Below are 21,236 nucleotides of genomic sequence, written 5' to 3' on the forward strand. Positions count from 1 at the left end.
TGAGTTCGAAAAGGAAAAGGAAGCTTGCAGCATTCCTGCTGTGAAGGGCAACACACACTTAAAGAAAGAAAATGGAAATTAAATGTAAAGTAAAATTGGCATAAACTGGGTTCAGGAGTGAAAGTCAGGAAGAAAGTGGTACAAACACACATATGTAAAGTGTGAGGAAATCAAATATGTAAAAAGTTTGTGAATACCCTGCAGTAAACATGTATCACATTATAAATCATTGTGCATGCACTGTTCTTAAAACAGGAGTGACAAAAAGTATAGCTTAACATTATTTATTAAGGATGTCTCAGATTCACATGCATTATGGCTCTTGAATTATTGAGTTTTTCACTGAGGTTGAAAAAAAAATGTCTCTCTTTGTTATTTTGGTTGCCAACCCCGCCCTAAAAGATAGGTCACAATATTTGTGCTTGGGGAAAATTCTGCTTGCCTTCCTCCAGCGCCACATCCCAGTGAGGTGCAGAATTGATCCCATGCTTAGTAATCCCAGATTTTTGTTAAAAAAGCCTCTTGTGGCTCTTCCAAAGTGAAGCAATGGTTGAAGAAGTCTGAGTCTAAAGGGATAATAGATGTGTAATTTTTGTAATGTGCCCATAGAAACTGATTATCTCACTTTGCAACTGATTTAAGGCAACATTTAAAAACATCAGTGGGCTGCAGCTATAATCATTGTTTCACAGGAGATTATTTACATCATAGGAAGCAGTAAATTACCGAAAAGGCGGCCCTTTTTGTTTGCACTGCTGAAATTATTTCCAATTACTGTCACTCACTCTTGGATGGAATTTCTTACCATTGCGTTTTCATGACAAACACAAGCTACAATCTCTCTGCAGGGAGCAAGAATTGTTTAGCTAGATAAGCAGTGATTGCAGTGTAATCAGATGGAATAATGTTACCTCAGAACCATGCCCCTTTCCCAAATTGGGAGGTCGTGATAATTCACATGGAATTATGTCTGCTTGGGACCTGGATAGATGCTGGTTAGAATCTGCAATCCGGTTTAAGATTTGGCCTCTCCACTGTAGAAACATCAGTGACTTTCCTTCCTGTGAAACAAGTTTATTGTGCCCCCCATTAGTTAGCGGCTAAAAGTAATAGGCTAAATCCTCACATGGTATCAGGTGGTGTAGACTTCCAAAGGCATTCTGCCAATTTACACCAGCTGAGGACCTGGTTAAATTGTTGGCAATTAAAAAGTCAGGGTCAAATCATTGCTTCCACCTATTGAGGTAGAGAGCAAGAAAATCTGGCAGATTGTGGACAGAAGGAGGTCAATATCCTTGTTGCAGCATTCTCCCTATCTCCTGGGATGTCTTTTCATGGGGGCTCAGGATCAGTGGCTGACCAAGAGCATGTTTTTTCTCCCTGGTTTTATTCACTATGCAAGTTATTGCTGACTGAGGTTAGGTCTACTCTAGACCTTAAAGTTGATTGTAGGTACGCAATTCTAGCTATGGCAATTGTGTAGCTGGAATCTATGTATCTATGATTGACTTATCTGGTCAGTCTCCTAGGTAGTGTAGATGTACCATCAGTCCTGTAGTCATGGTCTGGGCCAACTTCCATTGAAATATGGTTAATTCTGGTTGACTTAGCAAAGGATTTACAAAGACAAAAAACATCCAATTCCTGTTGACTTTCAATAGTGCCTAATTTCTCCTGGTGCCTTTGAAAATTTTTCCCATCATTTAATAAGCTTCCTTCCAAAAGAATGAACAAAAGAGAGTCAGCTGAATTGCAGAAGGGGAGGGGAAGAAAGAAATGAAGCATTTGCAGGTGGTAATATATCTGACTTTCCACCATTTCTATGGCTAGCCCTGCTTTCTCTGGTCCAGCTCATTGTTTGGCTTGTAAAAACATACTGGTGAGGAAAAACCACAAAACAGCTTGGTGAACTCCCAATATTTTCAAGCATTTGTTCAGGAAGGATGTTCTCCCTTTACCCCACATAATCCAGGGAGAGAAAGGCAAGAATCACGGAGACAAAGCTGTCCTTGGGAAAGATTGAGCCATATCTGTGGCTAACGTCCCCTGGTGGAGCATCACTGCAGCTGTACCGCAAAGCAAGACTGAGGAATTCTTACTAGTTAATTTGCTGTTCTTAAGCACTACCAATATGTTTTCATATTTCTGAATAGAAATCCACAGGGACCACTACTGATAGCATTGTAATGTAATAAATTCAAATTGTACAAATCCAAAAAGCTCATTTAGAATTCCTACTGGAATAACACCTGTGAAGAAAATTCACCAACCTATGTCACTATGTCCTTCTTTCCAGACACTCACCATCAAAATGCACTGCATTAAAAAAAAAAAAAAAAAACTTCTTTCCATGCCTTATCCCCACAGAGTTTTTATGTTTCAGTCAACTGCCCTGCCCGTGCAAGCTTGGGAAGTCTTGTGGCATGGCCAGATCATCTGCTAACCTGTTAGACCTAACAAAATATGGGAGCGGTCAAGGTCCTAGCCTAAAGTGCGGGAGCTTCGAGTCCTGCTTTGAAATCGACTTCCTGTGTGACTTTGGGCAAGTCGCGTGGGGATACTGGCACCTGCCTATTGTGAAGGGCGTTAGGAACACATGGATGATTGTGAGGCACTTAGAAGCTATGTGCGGTGGAAGGGAGAGGGGAAAGATGTGAGTACTTTAGATGTGTGCACGTTGGTAGCAGAAGGCAGCCAATTTACTGCTCTGTTCCTTCCCCCTGCCCCATCTCCAAAACTGCTAAATGATCTTCACTGCAGCGAGGGGGCTCCCTTGCTGCCTCAGAGAGGAGAAGAGCATGTTCTTGCACTGCATCTCCCCACCATCATCTTACTTCTCCTGGGAGTCCAGGAGATCATCTGACTACATTATATTGGATGGATTGAGCCTTGCCTGTAATAAGATACTTAAAATGCCAACCACTGGTCTTGCAAGGGGATTATGCCCTGAAGACAAAATCACTTTTGTGCTTAATCTATTCCCTTTGGTCTTTCTCAGCTACAGCTCTTGTGTGCCAGGTATCTCTTCTGCTTCACGATACTAATATCCTTGGCCTAATTATCATCTTTTATCTCAGCAGTTCTTTTTGCTGCATTTACTCTCACATTCACCAACTTTTTGGCCTAGAGTATCTTCAGAATAAAAACCCGCTAATCGTTCATAAATTGGCCTAGGGAGGCCAGAATACAAGACTCCAGTAAGTGTGCTCACACTTAATTCTACTCGGAAATGAATTCTTCTGCTTTAGGCAAGCCTCAATATTTGAAGACAACCACTGATTCTATTTCATTTCCCCTTGATTCTGGCTGGCCTTTGTCTTCTGGTACTTTCTGATTCCTGGTCTTATTACAGGTCCTTCCCCTTCCCCCACCTTTACTGATCTGATGAATTCTTATTAACCCACCTGATTTTAAGACTGTCAGATTTTTCATTGTCATGCAGTTATTCCCACTGTTACATCCCATCCCCATGTTCCGACATGCTGAAAAAGGAGGAAGGAGCACCTCAAGCACTCAAACATTTTGCTGGTTTTGATTCGACTCGTGGAGTGAGCCATCTTTTTCGTGCTGCCACAGGGTGCAAATGGCTCCTGTGAAGAGATGCGACTCTATGTTCTCCCTTCTGCTGAATAAAGGTCGAGCAAGCGTGCGTTTGCTAACATGGCTGTTCTGACAGACAATTAACCTTTACAGAGGCTTCTCTCTGCCTAGCCTAGGCTTAGCACTGGTGCTTTGTTGGTTCCAAGTGTGGAGCATTCAGATTTACTCCAGTGGTGGAAAGGGGCGGGAGGGGTTGTGGTCTAGTTAGCATAAGTCTGGGAGGAGATTTGATTTCTATTCCTGGTGCTGCTACGGATTTCCTGTGTAACTTTGAGCAGGTACTTGTAACCCCCATGTCTCAGTTACTTGAACTGTAAAATGAGAATTACTCATCTCCATCAAGTGCTTTGGGATCTGTGAGTGCAACATACCACAGAAGTGCAGAGCTCATTTTTACAATTATAAAGGCGAAATGCAAAGCAAGCACTTTTTTAGTGTCCTGTGAGGCTCCTTTGGGCTGTATGGAGAAATATTCACACTGAACCCAAACAAAAACAAAAACAACCTCCCCACCCCCACCTGTTTGTACATTTGAAATGTTGGCTCTTAACTTCTGTATTTTTCCAGGAGGAGCCTATCAAGATCCTTGGAGTTCTGCATACGGAGTGGTATTACATTTCCTGAACTGCAGTTTCCTTTTCTCTCCAATGAAGTGATTCAGATTTTTACATATTCTCATCTTGAATGATACTTATTTGTTAAAGTCTAAGAGCTTGTCTCTCCTGGGTTTTTTATTGTCTGCCAATCCAACTGTACGGGCATAAATCCCACCTATAGACAGGGGAGATTGTCTTATTATGGGCTGTGTCTACATTACAAAAAATAACTTTGAAGTTGCTTACTTCGAAGTGCAACTTCAAAGTTCAGCATCTACACACACCCTACTTCAAAGTTAAACTTGAAAGTCAGGCACTACTCCATTCCCAGGAATGGAGTAAGGACTTTGAAGTTGGGCTCCCTACTTTGAAGTTAACTTCTAAGTAAGGGAAAATGTAAGTAGACTCTGTGCTGGCTACCTCAATGTAGTGCCTAACTTCAAAGTTAACTTCAAAGTTAGCTCCTCATGTAGATGCACCCCATGGTGTCTCTCCTTCAAGTTCTGCTGGTATATTACATTGCTATACAGTGCTGGTGCTATATATATTACAGTGCTAGGTTTTCAGCACTATCTCGCAAGTTTGCCTTGGGCTGTATTACAGCGAGTTAAGTGAAAAGGAAATCTTGAATGTTTCACTTCAAGGATCCCAGCTTCATTTATTAAAGGCCCACAAATACTATCTTCTGCTGGTTAAAATGCTGTCCCTGACTAATGTATTCACACTAACCCTACACAAACAGAACTAAACTGTAAATTCTCTCTAACATAGCATCACCCTTAGAGGCTACCAATACCTGCATGTCTAGTTTATAAACTGTTTGGGGCAAGGACAAGGGCTCCTTTAAGATGTTAAAGAAAAGTGATTAAGCTAGAAACAATACATAGTAATCTTGGATTGTTTGGGCAGGATGCAAACCCATGAATCTCTATTGACTGAGAAATAACCATAGCTCTCATTACCTATCACCTACTTTATCCATTACTGACTTTCCAGTATTCACTTCTGACTTGCACCTAATTCTGCTTAAATCAACTGCATTGGCACAAAGTCTTAGCTTATGATTTCCTTAATCTCCCAGTAACTATTAACTCTTCAGCAAAAGGCAAACTGACTAAACAGGAGGTCATGAGTCATTTATAACATCTCCAGTGCTGACAGCTTTCAAATCCTTAAGCACTGCCACAAGTCAAGCTTGGTGTGGACACATGGCGTGATGGTGCAAAATTATAGCCCTCAATTAACTGCTGCTTTCTCAGGCTAATTGATGGCAGCAAGTTAAAAATACAGCAGCTGGCCTAGTCACCTGGCCACCCAACTCATCCAATGGCACTGGCTTTCCATTGCCCGTTCCTCTCTCCATACCAAATACACACAGAAAGTGCATGCCCTGACACTCACAGCTGTGGAGGAGATAACGTCACATTTCACTGCTGCTGAGACAGCAGATAGATGAAAGATGGGTGTCACTCCCTCCCCCATGTTGGTTTTTACAGTCAAAGTGTTGGTCAGGCCATGGTTTTTCCTCTTGCTTACGCTTGGCTGTTTTTGCTTAGACTTTTTGCTGTCCTTCGCTTGCAAGCTGTAGGAAATTCCAAGCATGTAAGTGACAAGCACCCAATTCCTTCCTTTCAAGCCCTGGTAACACTGTCCTCCCACCACACCCCAAACTCTTTATTTCCTTGTAGTGCAATGCCTGGGCTTGGTTTACATCTCTCTTACAGCCAAAAATCCACCTCTCGTTAAGATCAATAGAAAAATTTCCACTGACTTCAACAGGAGTTGGATTAAGCCTTTACGCTACAAGACTGGAATTTTCAAAGCAATCTAAGGGAATTAGGCACTCAGATCCAATTGGAATAATATGTGTTTATTGCATCACTGCCTTGCGCTCCTTAGGAAATGCCAGTCTGAGCACTGGGCCAGGGCACCCACTTGACTGGTTCCTACAGCACTGCCTATATGGGAGCAACCAGATGAATGCTGAGTATAACAGCATAAAGGAACAGCTGTTGAACAGCCGAGGAGTGTGAATTCATGAATCAGTTTTATAAATGCCTACAAACAACAATGCCAGAGACTCTTAGAAACTAGGAATGCTTATAAATAATACTGGTAAGTTAACTATATTCTGCACTTTGCCTTATAAAGCCAATAATCTCTAGTCTCTTTCAACTGGCAATTGTAAAGCAAATATCAATGAGCTTAGATCAAGCTTATGTTGTGAGCCTAGAGGTGTAAACTACCTGCATAAAACTATCTGGTTTCTAAAATGATATTATTAATTGGCTTGCTCTGGCTACATTTAAATGCTTTGTCATATCTTGATTTTTTTTTTTTTAACATAACAGCTTGCCGATAAACTAAATGATTCATTTCCTTTGGTTTGCCAGAACAGATACTCTCCATTCCGATTGGCACTATGTATTATTGATCATTGTCCACACTCCACAGTTCTGTAAGCACCATCTAATAGGCAAGCCATATTCAACCACTGGGCCTTCCTTAGCCCTGCCTTCTTTGTCCAGTGAGAGTCCTGTGTTGTCCTTTGTACCCTCGTCTTCCTTCCCAGGGACCCTGGACAGATGAGTGTGTGTGTGTGTGTGTGTGGTTGGGAGCCCATACTTCAGCAACTGGCCATTCTGAAAAAGACCAGAGGGTAAGTTTAACTCTAGTTGATTCATGCATGGCTAAAGGTTCAATAGGTTACAAAGAGAGGAAAAGAAAAAGGTATCATACTACTCAGCACAGGTGGAATACATTTAACAGCCATCGGGGTGTCTTGTGATCAATACAGCTGTGACATTCCAAACCTGGTAAGGTGCACCGTGGCTCAGAGGCCAGCACTAAAAATCCAATAGTTTCTAACTCAGATGGGTCGCATTAAGCACTTGTCTACATGACTACAGTGACAGGCTGGCACAAAGGAAAAGGCTGTAGACACTTTTGGCACTGTGCCTTAGCCACTTTATGTCAAGGTACAAGAGGCGATTCCTACCTTGGGCTCAGAGGGAAGTCCAGCAGATGGTTCAGGTTCTTCAGGCCTAGAACCAGGGTTGACCTTCCCAGTCCATTCCTCTAAGTGAGCCACTTAGACTATGCTCTTGCCAGGCCAGTTAGCTAGTGTTGAAAACCCCAAACTCAGATGAGGCAGTTTTATGTGTGGATGGGAGTTAGGGGCAACACCTGGGTAAGACTGAACTCTCTCTGCAGTGAAGACGTGCTTCCAGCACCTGCTTCCTGCTCTGCTTCTTGCTTGCCATGAAGCTCCACAGACCATCCTGCCGACTGCTGTCTTCTCCAACAGTGAAGTCAATAGCTGGGGCTTACCTGTTCAAAGAGCTTCTCACTTTCTCTGGTTCAGCCAAGAGAAGGGGCCGGATCTGCTCGCTTGCCTTGGAAGATAATGGGCCAGCAGGCAGGGGGATTGAGGGGCTGCTGCTTAGCACTTTCATCACCCCGTATTTAAGCTAGCTGTGCAGCTCTGTGAATTTTCCTCCACTTGCCAGAGGCTGGATGTAGGAAAAAAAAACCTCAGCAATTGAGAAATGTTAAAGAGACTCTTGTTCAAGTCAAATAGTCTGTGTTATGGAGTGAGCTCAAACTGGAAGAAATAAAGACAAGACAGGTGCAAAAGCTTACAGCCTGTAGATCAAAACCAGTTGGTAGGTGGCAGGTTTAAAAACAACAGAAGAAATTACTTCTTCATGCAATAAAGAGTCAACCTGTGGACCGCCTTGTCAGAAGGGGTTGTGAAGAGCAGGAATTTATCAGGGTTCAAGAAAGAACTAGATAAACTCATGGAGGTTAGGTCCATCAACGGCTATTAGCCAGGATGGGTAGGAATGGTGTCCCCAGCCTCTGTTTGTCAAAAGCTGGGAATGGGTGATAGGGAAGGGTTCACTTGGGCTGCATCTCCAGATGCCAATTCTTCCTGAAGCAGCACGCTAATGAGCTAACTGGAAGATGCTAATGAGGCACGACTGCAAATTTTCTGTGCCTCATTAGCATATTGGTACGTGGTTCGGACTCTGGAAGAAGCTCTTCCGGACTCCGAAGTACACATGGAGACGTGGGGTCTGCAGGGATCTTCAAGAGGCAAACCCTCCTTCTGGAAGCCCCTTCTTCCCCAAAATTTAAAACTAAACCATCAGCCACAGAGAGCATAGAGCTACAGGAATTGAATAACACAAACTATTACTTACAAGTAGAACAGCAACACACACAGAATCATAGAATAGAACTAGAAGCAACCTGAGAGATTAGCAAATCCTGTCCCCTACACTCACAGCAGGACCAAGCACCATCTAGACCAGTGTTTCTTAAACTGTTCTGTGGAACAACTCGCAGGTGTGCCGCGGGAGATTGAAAAAATACACTACAGGTGTATATTTTCTGTTATTAAAACCACATACAATGTTACTTCTTCATTGCTACAATACCTAATTAAAATACTTCCTTTTGTTTTTGCTGTATATGTTGCTGTTTGTTTGTTTGTTTGTTTGTTCTGGTCTGACAACAATGTCTTTTTGGATGAAAATTTTTATAGGTGTTCTGCATAACAAAAAATATTGCTTGGTGTTCCATGGTCTCAAAAAGATTAAGAAACACTGATCTAGATCATCCCTGACAGGTATTTTTCTAACCTGCTCTTAATGATGGAGATTCCATAGCCTCTCTAGGCAATTTATTCCAGTGTTTAACCTCCAGCGATAGGAAGTAGTTCCTCGTGTCCAGCCTAAACCACCCCTGCTGCAATTTAAGCCCTTCTGATCCTATCCCGAGAGGTTAAGAAGAAAATTTTTTTCCCTACACCTTGTAGCACCCTTTTAGGCACTAGAAAGATGTTATCATGTCCATTATCATTTTGCTCTTTTACAAACTAAGCAAACCCAGTTATTGCAGTGTCCCCAATAGACAATCCTTTGTAGTCCTTTAATCATTTTTGTTGCTCTCCTCTGGACCTTCTCCAATTTCTCCACATCTTTCCTGAAATGTGGTGCCCAGAACTGGACGTAATACTCCAGTTGAGGTTTAATCAGCACAGAGTAGAGCAGAAGAATTACTTCTTGCATCTTGCTCACTACACTCCTGTTAATGCATCCCAAAATATTTGCTTTTTTGCAACTGCGTCACACTGTTAACTCATTTTTTCCTTTTGGTCCATTATGACTCCCAGATCCATTTCTGCAGTACTCCTACCTAGAGAGTCATTTCCCATTTTCTATGCATGAACATGAAAGTTCTTTCCTAAATGGAGTACTTTGCATTTGTTTTTATTAAACTTCATCCTATTTCTCCAGATGATTTTGAATTCTGACCACGTCCTCCAGAGCATTTGCAATCCTTCCCAGCTTGGTATCAGCTGCAAACATAATGGCTGTGTCTACACTAGCCCAAAACTTGGAAATGGCCATGCAAATGGCCATTTTGAAGTTTACTAATGAAGCGCTGAAATACATATTCAGCGCCTCATTAGAATGCGGGCAGCCGTGGCACTTCGAAATTGACGCGGCTCGTCCAGGGGCTCCTTTTCGAAAGGACCCTGGCAACTTCAAAATCCCCTTATTCCTAACAGCACATAGGAATAAGGGGATTTTGAAGTTGCCAGGGTCCTTTCAAAAAGGAGCCCCGTCTGGATGAGCTGTGTGGCGGTGGGCCACGTCAATTTTGAAGTGCCGTGGCTGCCGGCATTCTAATGAGGCGCTGAATATGTATTTCAGCGCTTCTTTAGTAAACTTCAAAATGGCCATTTGCGTGGCCATTTCCAAGTTTTGGGCTAATGTAGACGTAGCCTCTGAGACCAGCCAGTTATGCTCCCATCTGACGTTGTTTGATTAAAGCAAGCCACAGTTTATGGGCTTTAATTGTTTTAAAAAGCCTGAATAATAGATTTTAGTTTTAAATTATAAAAACTTAAGTTTTCACAAATCATTTAGTTTATTAGCTATTTGAGAGGTCTGCTGTACTTTGCACCTCAATGTCAATTCAAAGAAGGACTCTGTAGATTTAGGTTTTGCGGCTACTGAATTTCCTTTGGCTGAGTGGGTAATAAAATCCATATGTGCAAATTATCTTGGTTTAAGCTTACCCACCTCTAAACACCAGACAAGGGCATCTCAAGCTCTAATATGCCATGTTAAGACAGTGGAATGTTAGCTTTCATAGAATCATGGAATTCTAGGGCTGGAAAGGACCTTAGGAGGTCATCTAGCCCAGCCCCCTGCCTAAAGCAGTTTCAATCCAAACTAAATCATCCCACCCATGACTATGTCAAACCAGGACTTAAAAACATGTAGGGATGGTGATTCTACCACCTCTCTTGGTAACACAGTCCGGTACTTCACCATCCTCCTGGTGAAATAGTTTTTCCTAATATCCAACTTACACCTCTCCCTCTGTAACTTCAGACCATTGCTCCTTGTCCTGTCAGCCATCACCATTGAGAACAGTCTCTCTCCATCCTCTTTAGAGCCCCATTTCAGGAAGTTGAAGGCTGCTGTCAAATCACGCCACCTTCTCTTTTGCAAACGAAATAAGCCCAGATCTCTCATCCGTTCCTCATAGGTCTTGTGCTCCAGCCCCTTAATCATTTTTGTTGCCCTCTGCTGAACTGTCTCCAATGCATCCACATCCTTCTATACTGGAGGGCCCAGAACTGGACACAGTACTCCAGATGTGGCTTCACCAGTGCTAAGCAGAGGGAATAATAACTTCTCTAGATCTGCTGGAAATGCTTCTTCTAATGCACCCCAATATGCTGTTAGCCTTCTTGGCTACAAGGCACACTGTTGACTCATATCCAGCCTTTCATTCACTTAATCCCGAGGTCCTTTACTTAGCCATTCAGTCCACAGCCTATACCAGTTCTTGGGATAGTTCCATCCCAAGTGCAGGACTCTGCACTTCTGGTTGTTGAACCTCATCAAATTTCTTTTGGTCCAGTCCTCCAATTTGTCTCAGTCACTCTGGACCCTACCCCTACCCTCCAATGTAGCTACTGACCCCCTAGCTTAGTGTCATCTGCAAATTAGCTGAGGGTGCAATCCATCCCTCATCCAGGTCATTAATAAAGATGTTGAACGGTGCTGACCCTAGAAGGTATCCTTGGGGTACTCGACTTGAAATGGACCACCAACAAGACGCTGAGCCATTGACCACTACCCATTGGGCTCGTCCATCAAGCCAGTTTTCCATCCATCTTACAGTCTATGTAATACTAATAAGCTTTAGAATGTCTCTAATTTTGGACACAGCTTCTGTTAGAAGTGCACCTGGTTTATGCTAACGAGTGAGATAGTGCTGGTGAAAGTTTTCTTACAGCTGCTGGAGGATCTGTTTTCATTATTTTTAACTGAAACTAGAAATTTAGCTTCTGGGGTGTTGTGCAGAGACCCTTTCCTTTCAGCCCATGCAGCTCTACAAAGGACTCTTAAGTAATGCTTCTTGCTGAAAAGTACTTGACTCTGGCCTCATACCAGTACAGTACAGAGTCTGATACCACTCAGTCTGGACTACTGTTCCCAGTGCCAATGTGCTAAGAAAGTAAGAGTTGGTGCATGTAATCCACGAACTGCCAACAAGTCACAGTGATTCTCAAGTCAGACCTGCATGAGTAAACGAAGCTAAAATTAGCTATTCTAAATAGCAACATGGTAAGCTTTTGAATCTCACAACACACAGGTACGCTTAATTTTATTTTGATTTCCCAGGTGCCCATTCTGTGGTCTAAGACCTCTTCAAAATTTGAACCTCCTGCTTAGCAAAGTTAAAATTTAACAGCACAGAACTTTGATTTATCAAATGGATAGATGCAAATAGACTCACCATCAGCAAATGCTCTCCAACCATATCGACTATACTGTACCACTCCACCTGAAATCTCTTGCCCTTCTCCCTGCAAGACTTGAATCTCCTTAATGCCATGGGTCAGCAATGCACAGAGGCATGTGCTGCAGTCCTGTTTATTGTTACAAGTGGTGGTAAAAGTGTCAATGGAAAGAAAGGGGCCACTCTTTTACCTGGATGAAACTGACAAAATGCACCTTTGCTACAGTTGTCATTTAATCGCCAGTATCCCGACATACCTCTGCAGTGTAAACATAGTCTCGATGAACCTGAGAGCTCTGCCAGGAGTGGAGTCCCCATGCAAGAAAAGCTGTAAAAGAATACAGCTGAAGACCATCCCTGTCCTACCATCTATATGTGCTAAAGGGAAGGGGACAGAGCGGGCAGGCACGTTTTATTAATCACAGGGGCTTGGTGTTGACATTTTAAACACAGTAACTCTTTTCCCAGTGCAGCACCCTGCAAGTCCCAGCCGCTGTCCCAGCGCCCAAGAGCCCCTCCCAGCTGACATCCCCCCGTCTCCACACCACAGAGCCCTTTGCTCACATGGTAAAGCCCCCAACGAGGCAGGGAACTGATGACACAGTTTCCAGCACGTATCCCAGGAGGAGTGACCTGGAACACGGAGCTCCGACAGTACAGCAGGCAGAACAGACGCGCCATGGCAGCTGAGCGCTGGCTATCCAAGGGGTTCAGTTACTATTCTGAGCACTTTCCCCCAGCAACTGACGCAGCTTGGCCACCTCTGAATTACAGGGCATTTAACGGGAGGCCCTGATGTGTGAGCAAGGCTGGGAAGAGGGACATGCTTGTCAAGGGCACGGAAAATCATTGCAGAGGGGAGCCGTGTTAGTCTGCAGCTTCACAAAAAGCCAAGCAGGCCTGCAGCACCTTAGAGACCAACCATTTTATTTGTTAGGCACTGAGCTTTAGCGGGTAAGACCCACTTCATCGGATTTGGAACAAGCACTGAGAATGCAGGTGTGTGGATCCAGCAGGGCGTGGGGGAAGGAGAGGAAAAGGGGGAAAAGCTGAGGCGGGGGGAAGGAAATTACAGATCATCAATGAGACCCTGGGTGCTCCGCTTCCTCCATGTGAACGCCGCCACCCAACCCTTCTAGGCCAGTGGATTTCAGGCCTCCCCTTTGCTGGTCTAGTTGCAGCGTTGCATTCACTCTGGCGGGGTGAAGGCTGCCTTGTTGCTGGCTCTGGTTACTCTTCTGGATGACACAGCCTAATGAGTCCCCCTGAGAGCTGAGCTCTCACCCTGCATGTTGTTTGTAAAGGGCCCATGTGTAACGTGGAGGTTTGATTTTTATGTCTACACTCAGAACCGAGCAGCCCCGAGCTCCCCGTGCACCGGCTATACGAGAGGCAGCTGGAGCCCAGAAGTGAAGCCGACCCCTAGCTCCAGCTGGCCAGGCCTGCAGCCAGCGATGAGTGGTGCTTCTCCCCACATCCTGCTGCCCCTGGTTGTGACAGACCTTCACAACCCCTCGTGGGCTGTGCAGAGGCAGCTGTGAGTCAGGAGGTTCCCATCACTTGTGCAGCTGATTGGTGGCACCATACGGGCCAAGTCACTGGAGTCAGCACCAATCACATTTGCTCCTGACTGTCAGGCAAGGGAATTAAGTTGTGAAACAGGCTGCGGGGCTCAGCCCACAACTTGCCCATCTTTAGTCAGGTGCCTAATACAGATCTCTCTGCCTAAGTTTAGGTAACTGTGTTGCAAACCCTTTGGCTGTAAAGTTTTCGAGGAGTCCCACTTTTCTCATCTCAGACAGAGAAGCGTCTCCACTCTGACTTATGCAAGAGGCGTTTTGTGCCAGGCAAAGGGCTCGGGCTCCTTCTGACAGGTTTCCTTTTGGCACTTCCCTCCAGTGCTCTCTGTGCACACCGTGCATTTTTGTGTACACATGTGGTTTGTTTTCTTATTCAGCGGCTGCTCAGTAAACAAGACTCTGGCCTATTGCTACAGCTTCGGGCTCGAGGGGCTAGGAATAGAGGAGAAATACCCTATTTGTTTAGCTCAGAGCCTAGCGTTTGCAGGTATGAAAAGTCCCTTTCCCTGGTACCGAATTACCTACCCCCCTACAGCAGGGCTCACACACTTCACAGAGCTCGGCAGTGGTTAAAGGCTCCAGGGTGCACCGCTACCGGCCGAGGGAATATCCATTTTGTTCCCAGTCATCGTCTTCTCAGGCATCTAGGAGAAGAGCTCACCTGCGTGCTGAGGAGAGACCCTGGCTGTGGAGGGTGAGGGCGGCAAGGAGCAGGCTCACTGGGGTACTGATAAGACTGGGGAGAGTGGGTGATCGGCCCCTGCTTTTAGCAGAGGTGAATGAGCTGCCTGGCCCTCCCCTGTGAGGCTCCTGTCTTTGGCATCTAGTATAGCTCAGAAGGGGACTGTAGCACCAGAGGGGGCCTCTCAGCCAGGCAAACACACACCCTGGTGAGCTTTGTGCCACCTGCCCTAAGAATACAGCAAAAATGTGTTCCTGAGCGTCCATGCCAAATGGAAACACAGATCTTTCCCAATCCCAGGGAAATTGTTCCTCTCGGTAATTTACCTCTTGCTACAAGGGGACAACATTCTGGAGCCAGTTTGTGCTGCAGCCGGGGGCACATGGAAGGAAGGAGGCAGATGTGCAGCATTTTGCAAGTTGGCGTTCCCATGTCTCGCGTTCGACAGGCACCAAACGGAGGTATTCAGAACTCCATTGGCTTGAAAGTCGACTCTCCTTGGGATCAGAAGGAACAAGTCTAAAGGGGAGGGGGACAGTTTCTGGGATGTTTTAACAGTTTCCTCTCACAACATCTGCCAACCTTAGTCAAAGGGAACACCTGGCACACGTCCTAGCCTAGGAGAGGCAACAGCACACGCGTGAAGACCCAGGAGGGGAACACAGCAAGAGGACAGCTCCTATCCTAAGCCATAATCCCAGGAATGCATATTAACAGCTCATTACTCTGGTGACATTTTCACTATCTCTGTTGCTACGAGAACATTGCAAGTCGCCCCCTGCTCCAGACTGGCAGGAATGCTCCCATGCTGAGTGCCAACGGCCACGGCAGGGTCTCCAGCCAAGCTGTGGCTGTGTGAAGCCAGCAGCCAAGCCGGTGACTGTGTGAGAACCCAGGTTCCATTATGCAGCCGCTTATCTCCACTTTTGGTCCCTCTCCAAACTTGTCTGTAGGATGATTCCTCCCAATAGAAATGAAACACACAAGCCCTGTAATGTAGTTTGACAGGGTAACTTTGTAGGGATCCCTGCCCAGGTCCCTCAGGCACTGATGAGTTTAGGGGGAGGATTAGTTGTGGGGAGGGGGGCCACCAGGAGGAGAGGGGCCATCACAGGCCCAGCCCACGCTGTTCCCTCCTACAATGAATTTGGTTTCCCAGCCAGCCTTCTCTGTAGCACTCCATAGGCAGCTGCCCCGAGGAAGTCATGGCTCAGCTTACCCTCCCAGGCCTCCCTCTTCTCCCTGCCACCCCTCTGAGGAGCAGGAAGGGAGCCCTGCCTTCCCAGAGCCAACTGTTTTCATGCAGCCCTCCAGCCTGCAGAGCTGCTCACTGTTGGCTCCCCTTCCTAGCTCTCCTCCCTGGGGAGAACAATCCAGAGGCCCAGCTCCTTATGCTGCTGCTGCCTGAAAACCCCTGTAGGCCGCAGCACATGGCCACCCAGCCCCTCTTCCCTGGCAGGGAGCACCAGAGAGCTAGAGGGTCTCAGTCACTTTCTCCTTCCCCCTCAGACTGCCACCTGACTGAACGTGGCCACCGCTGTGGTACACAGGTAAGGGGGAGGGTGCACCGCCCAGTATACAGAGGTGCCACTTCAGATTTTGGCGTGTGCGGGACCTGTGCATACCTGAGGTGACCACATCGCCCCCGCTCAAATGTGAGACAAGCAGAATGATGCCGGCCTGGCCAAAAATGGGACAGATGGTCACCCAACCTGGGGGTCAGGAGGTGGCTGCCCTGTGGGGGCTCTCCCCCTACCAGTGAAGCTCCCGGCTTCCACCAGCTGGGGGCCACCACTGTGCTGCCGCTCCAGCTCCCGGCTCTCCCAGCCGAGGGAAGCTGGGGAGGGCGGGGGCAGCCACAGTGGGGGTCCGGCTTCCAGTTCCCCCCCGTGGGCGGAAGCTGGGGAGCAGCCACGCTGCTGCGTGGGTTTGGCTCCCAGCTCTCTCTGCCGAGGAAGGCTGTGAGAGCAACCATGCCACTGCGGGGGAGCTGGGGGAAGCCAGGGAGCAGCTGAGGGAGGGGTAGCTGTGGCCAGGTCTGGCTCCCCCAGCCGGGGGTCAGTCACGCTGCCTCTGGGGAGCCAGGGGAAGCTGGGGGTCAGCCATGCTGCCGCTGGGGAGCCAGGGGAAGCTGGGGGTCAGCCATGCTGCCGCTGGGGAGCCAGGGGAAGCTGGCGGCAACCTCCTGAAAATACAGGGCAATTAGCCCCTGTGACAAAATAAATCGGGACGCTGACCCGATGTCCCAAATATGGACGAAACCAAGATGGATGGTCACTTTACACCCATGACATGCTCAGTACCAGCCAAGCAGTAAATGGGGGGAGTTAAGAACTGACCCTGTTTCCCGCCCCTCCTCCAATACACACATCACCTCTTTCTGGGAGCTGCTAAGGCTCTTGAAAATTCTAGTTTTTTGACAGTAACATAGCAATTAGCTGTCAGAAACACTGTATCCAATTCCTGTATAAAAGAAAGAAAACTAAATAGTTAGACCCAGGCAACTCTAATACTAACATGTTCTGACATCTTGTGGCAAGTCCCTTAAGGGACACTGGATAGTCTTAATATTTTAATATATATTCTTAGTTTGTTACACACTCAGCAGAGGGAGATTGTTGGGACTCCTGGGCTCGCTCTCAGCTCTGGAAGGGGAGTGGAATCTAGCAGGTTACAGCAGAAGACAGACACATTTGGGCTCTACATAAGATCAGAATGGCCACATTAAATCAGATCAATGGTCCACCAAGCCCAGTAACCTGTCTTCCAACAGTGGCAATGCCAGGTGGTCCAGAAGGCATGGAGAGAAGAGGCAGTCATCAGATAATCCACCCACTCTTGCCCGGTCTCAGTTTCCGGCAAACGGAGGCTAGAGCCACTGTCCCTGCCCCTCCTGGCTAGTACCCATTCATGGATGAATCCTCCTTGAAAGTCTTTTGTTCTTATTGGAACCCTGTTGTAGTTTGGGCCTTTGCACCGTCCCTGGCAAAGAGCTGCACAGGTTGACTGTGAATAAATAATTCCTTTTGTGTCATTTAAATCTGCTGCCTATACATTTCATTAGGTGCCCTTCTTGTCTTATGTGAGTGAAGGAGTAAATAACATTTCCCTTTCCTATTTCTCCCACCATTCATGATTTTACAGGCTTCTAACTATCCCCTCACCCTTTAGTTATTTCTTTTCTGGGCTGAAAAATCTTTTTAATCTCTCTGTAATAACTCTGTGCAGTTAACTGTGGACTTAAATATTTTGAATAATTTTGTATCATCTGCAAATTTTGCTACCTCACGGCTTACCCACTTTTAAGCCCGTTTAAGAGTAAGTCAACAGCAATAGTCCTTGCAGACTTTTGAGGCACATCACTATCTATTCTTACTCTTTTCCCCTCAACAACAAGTGGTCCTGTGGCAATTTAGAGATTAAGAAATGAGACATTGAAGTTACAGTCTAACACAGCTACACATCAGTCTTTCTTCTCCATCTTTCATGTGGTACCTGCCACATTTATATCATCTTCTAACAACCCTTCTAACAATCCTTCAAGTACTTGAATGACAGCTTTTTGTTATTTTAAACCACCTTCCTCTCTCTGTTTGATACACAAACACCCTGCCCCTACTCTGAGAGAGAGAGAGAGAGCTGTGTTAGTTTGTAGCTTCACAAATAACAAGCAGACTAGTGCCACCTTAGAGACTAACCAATTTATTAGGTTATGAGCCTTTGGCTACATCTACAGTAGGGGAAAACTTTGAAATGGCCAAATCGGAGAATACTAATGAGACACTGAAATGAATATTCAGCACATCATTAGTACGCTGCTGGCCACGGCATCTTTAAAGTGCCCCGTTTCACTCACGCACAGCACGTCAAAACGGGGGTCCTTTTCAAACGGACCCTGGAAACATTGAAATCCGCTGATAGGAATAAGGCCATTGCGAAGTTTTCCCCTAGTGTAGACATAGCTTTTGTGGGTAAAACCTACTTCATCAGATGGAAGTGGGATGGTAAACCAGAGTCCAGGATTTATATAGCAGGGTGTGTGCTGTGGGGCAGGAGTGGTGGTGGTGGGGGGGGAAGAGTTCCCTGTCACTAGCGGGACTAGTTAATTAAGTTGGACATATCTCGTTCCTGAAAATATTAAAGATGGGGAAATTGCCTTAATAATGCACAAGCCAGTTAAGATCCCTACTCAGGCCAAGGGCAAAGGAATTAAACGTGCCAATGAATTCCAATTCAGACATCTCCCTCTGTAACCCTGTGGTAAAATCCTTTTGTAGGAGAGCGGTTGCTGTCAGCCTTTACCTGTAAAAACAAGGAGGCTCCATGCAGCACCTTAAAGACTAAGACAGAAAGCCAGGAGCGGTACAGAGCTAGGGCATATGCCTTAAGCAGACCCCAAATGTGAAATCGGGCGGAAGAGGCGGTTCAAATTTGGGGAGGGGGGGAAAGCTACAGACTCCACTAGCCCTCTCCCCCTTACACTGCATCCTTTGGCAATACAGCCTCCAGGACTCCAAGAGGGGTACAGCCAGCAGTGACTGGGTTTTCACCCAGAATTGTAGTGGTTAAAAAAAGTGAGCAAGCTTACTGAAATTTTTTGGTCCCCAAATGAGAAGTGGGTAAGTTCCTTGAACCCTCCACCACCTCTCTACAGCAGCCACTGAATAATTTGCAGTTTGAGCAAGATGCTTGTGTTGTTGGTGCAACTTGCCAGCTGTAAGATTGGCACCTAACTGCGGAACAGATGCTACAGCTACATTTCCTTAATATGCAAGACCTGGGTAGAAACAAAATACAGGCTCCTGTGCTTCCACTTTGCATCAAGGCAGCCATATGTTCCAAATCAAAAAATTGGGACACTTTTCGAGGGTCACCAAACACTGATTAAAAAAACACAAGCACACACGTTGCAAAAAAGGACTAACAGCAACAAGTGCACAATAACCAACTGCTCACACAGAAAATGGGATATGGCTGCCTGGCAGAGAGTAGGGCAGAAAAGAATCTAGGGGCTACAGTGGATTACAAACAAGGAGTCAGTTATTTGACACTGTTGGGGCAAAAAAGCAAACATCACTCTGGGGTATATTAACAGGGGTGTTGTAAGCAAGGCATAGGACATTTTTCTGCTCTGCGCAGCACTGATAAGGCCTCAGCTGGTGTGCTCCTCAGATGTATGACACAATTCATTCCTCAGACCTGTGGGGTAAGTCAAAACACATCAAAACCGTTTTCCCCATAGAAATCAATGGTATAAAGAAAGGACTGGTTCCTGAGCTTTATGTATTATTTTCAGCATAGTGATTCAGTTCTTTATACTACATGACTAATCAATGTATTTATTTGGTAACTAGAATTCAAATAAACACTATAGCATCACATACGCTTTGACTTGCCAAGAGCTAATCAAAAGTAAGTGGCAAAGCTACTTGGCAACAAGCTACCTTAACTCTGGAAGCCAATCAGAAAACTTGAGCAATGACATTAATGACTGGCTGAGGCTCAGCATGTGATGCATGCTGTTCTCCCCTAGCTTTTGTCCTGTGGGTGAAATAAACACCATATATGTGGGAAACAGGCAGTCAATTGAAAAAAGCCATACACCGCATCCAATGTAAGTCAGGAGTCATAGCTGTGAGGACTCCCTCATCTGTGTCTGGTTCTGGATACCACACTTTGTGAAAGATGTGGACAAATGAGAACAAGTCTAGAGGAGGACAACAAAAATGAGTAGAGATCTAGACTCCACGACCTGCAAGGGAAGATTGCACAAACTGAGTTTGTCTAGTTTGGAGAAGACAGAAAGAACACGGAAACAGTATTCAAACACAAAGAACATTGTCGCACTGAGGGTAGGACATGAAACAATGGACTTACATCAAAATAAGGGAGATTTAAGTGGAACCTCCATCACTGGAGGTTTTTAAGAACACGTTAGCCTGGGGCGGGGGCAAACTGTTTTGTCTGAGGGCCACATGTTGGTGTAGAAATTGTACGGTGGGTCATCAATGCTCACAAAATCTGGAGTGCAGAAGAGTAAAGGTGCAAATTCTAAGTTTGGGCCAGAGAGGTGGGGTTTGGGATGCAGGAGGGGCTGGGACTGGCATTCAGAAGGCAGGAGGGGGATCAAGGCAGGGACAAGGGGTTGGAGCGCATGTAAGTGTAAAGGCTCCAGCAGGGGGCAGAGGCTCTGGAGGAGGGCTGAAAAGTATGGGGTGGGGAAGGATGCTCCAGTGTGGGAATGAAGGGCTCAAAGGGCAGGAGGGATCTGGGCTGGGGATGGGGCTCACGCTCCAAGCAGCCCTTACCTCAACCAGCTCCACTGAGGCCCAGCCAGGGAGTTCTGTGCACTGCAGGGTTCCTGGCCAATAGGAGCTGCAGAGCTGGCACCTGGGGCAGGGGAACCATGCCAAGTTCCCTGGTTGCTTCTGCTTCAAAGAGCTGCAGAGACCAAGGCAACCCTCTGACCCTGCTCCCACTAGGAGCTTGAGGACTGGAGTAAAAGGTCTGATGGGCTGGATGCAGCCTGTGGGCCACTGTTAGTCCACCCTGAGTGAGACACGCACCTGTCAGGGATGGTCTAGATAATCCATAGTCCTACCCCACTGATGGTGACTATACTACATGACCTAGTGGAGTCTCTTCTGGTCCTACACTTCTAGGATTCTAAATCCTTATTTCTCTGACGGGAGGAGTTTCTCCCACTAGTATAAATGACAGCTGGAGTTTATCACAAACCAGTAATGGTGGTTAATCTTCACTTTCAGCAAACTGACACTTTTGATAGTGCCTCTCCTCAGCTTTGGTCTTCACTCCAAAAACTATGCAGCCCGCTCACCTCTTGTTCCACGGGCCTGCTGCTGGAAAAAGCAGAGCTGGTTCTCCAAACTCAAACATGTTTTACGATTTAACACATTTGTTTATTCCCTGAAAATGTTGATATCAAAG

Source organism: Carettochelys insculpta, chromosome 2, assembly GCF_033958435.1.
Source record: "Carettochelys insculpta isolate YL-2023 chromosome 2, ASM3395843v1, whole genome shotgun sequence".
NCBI lineage: Eukaryota > Metazoa > Chordata > Testudines > Carettochelyidae > Carettochelys > Carettochelys insculpta.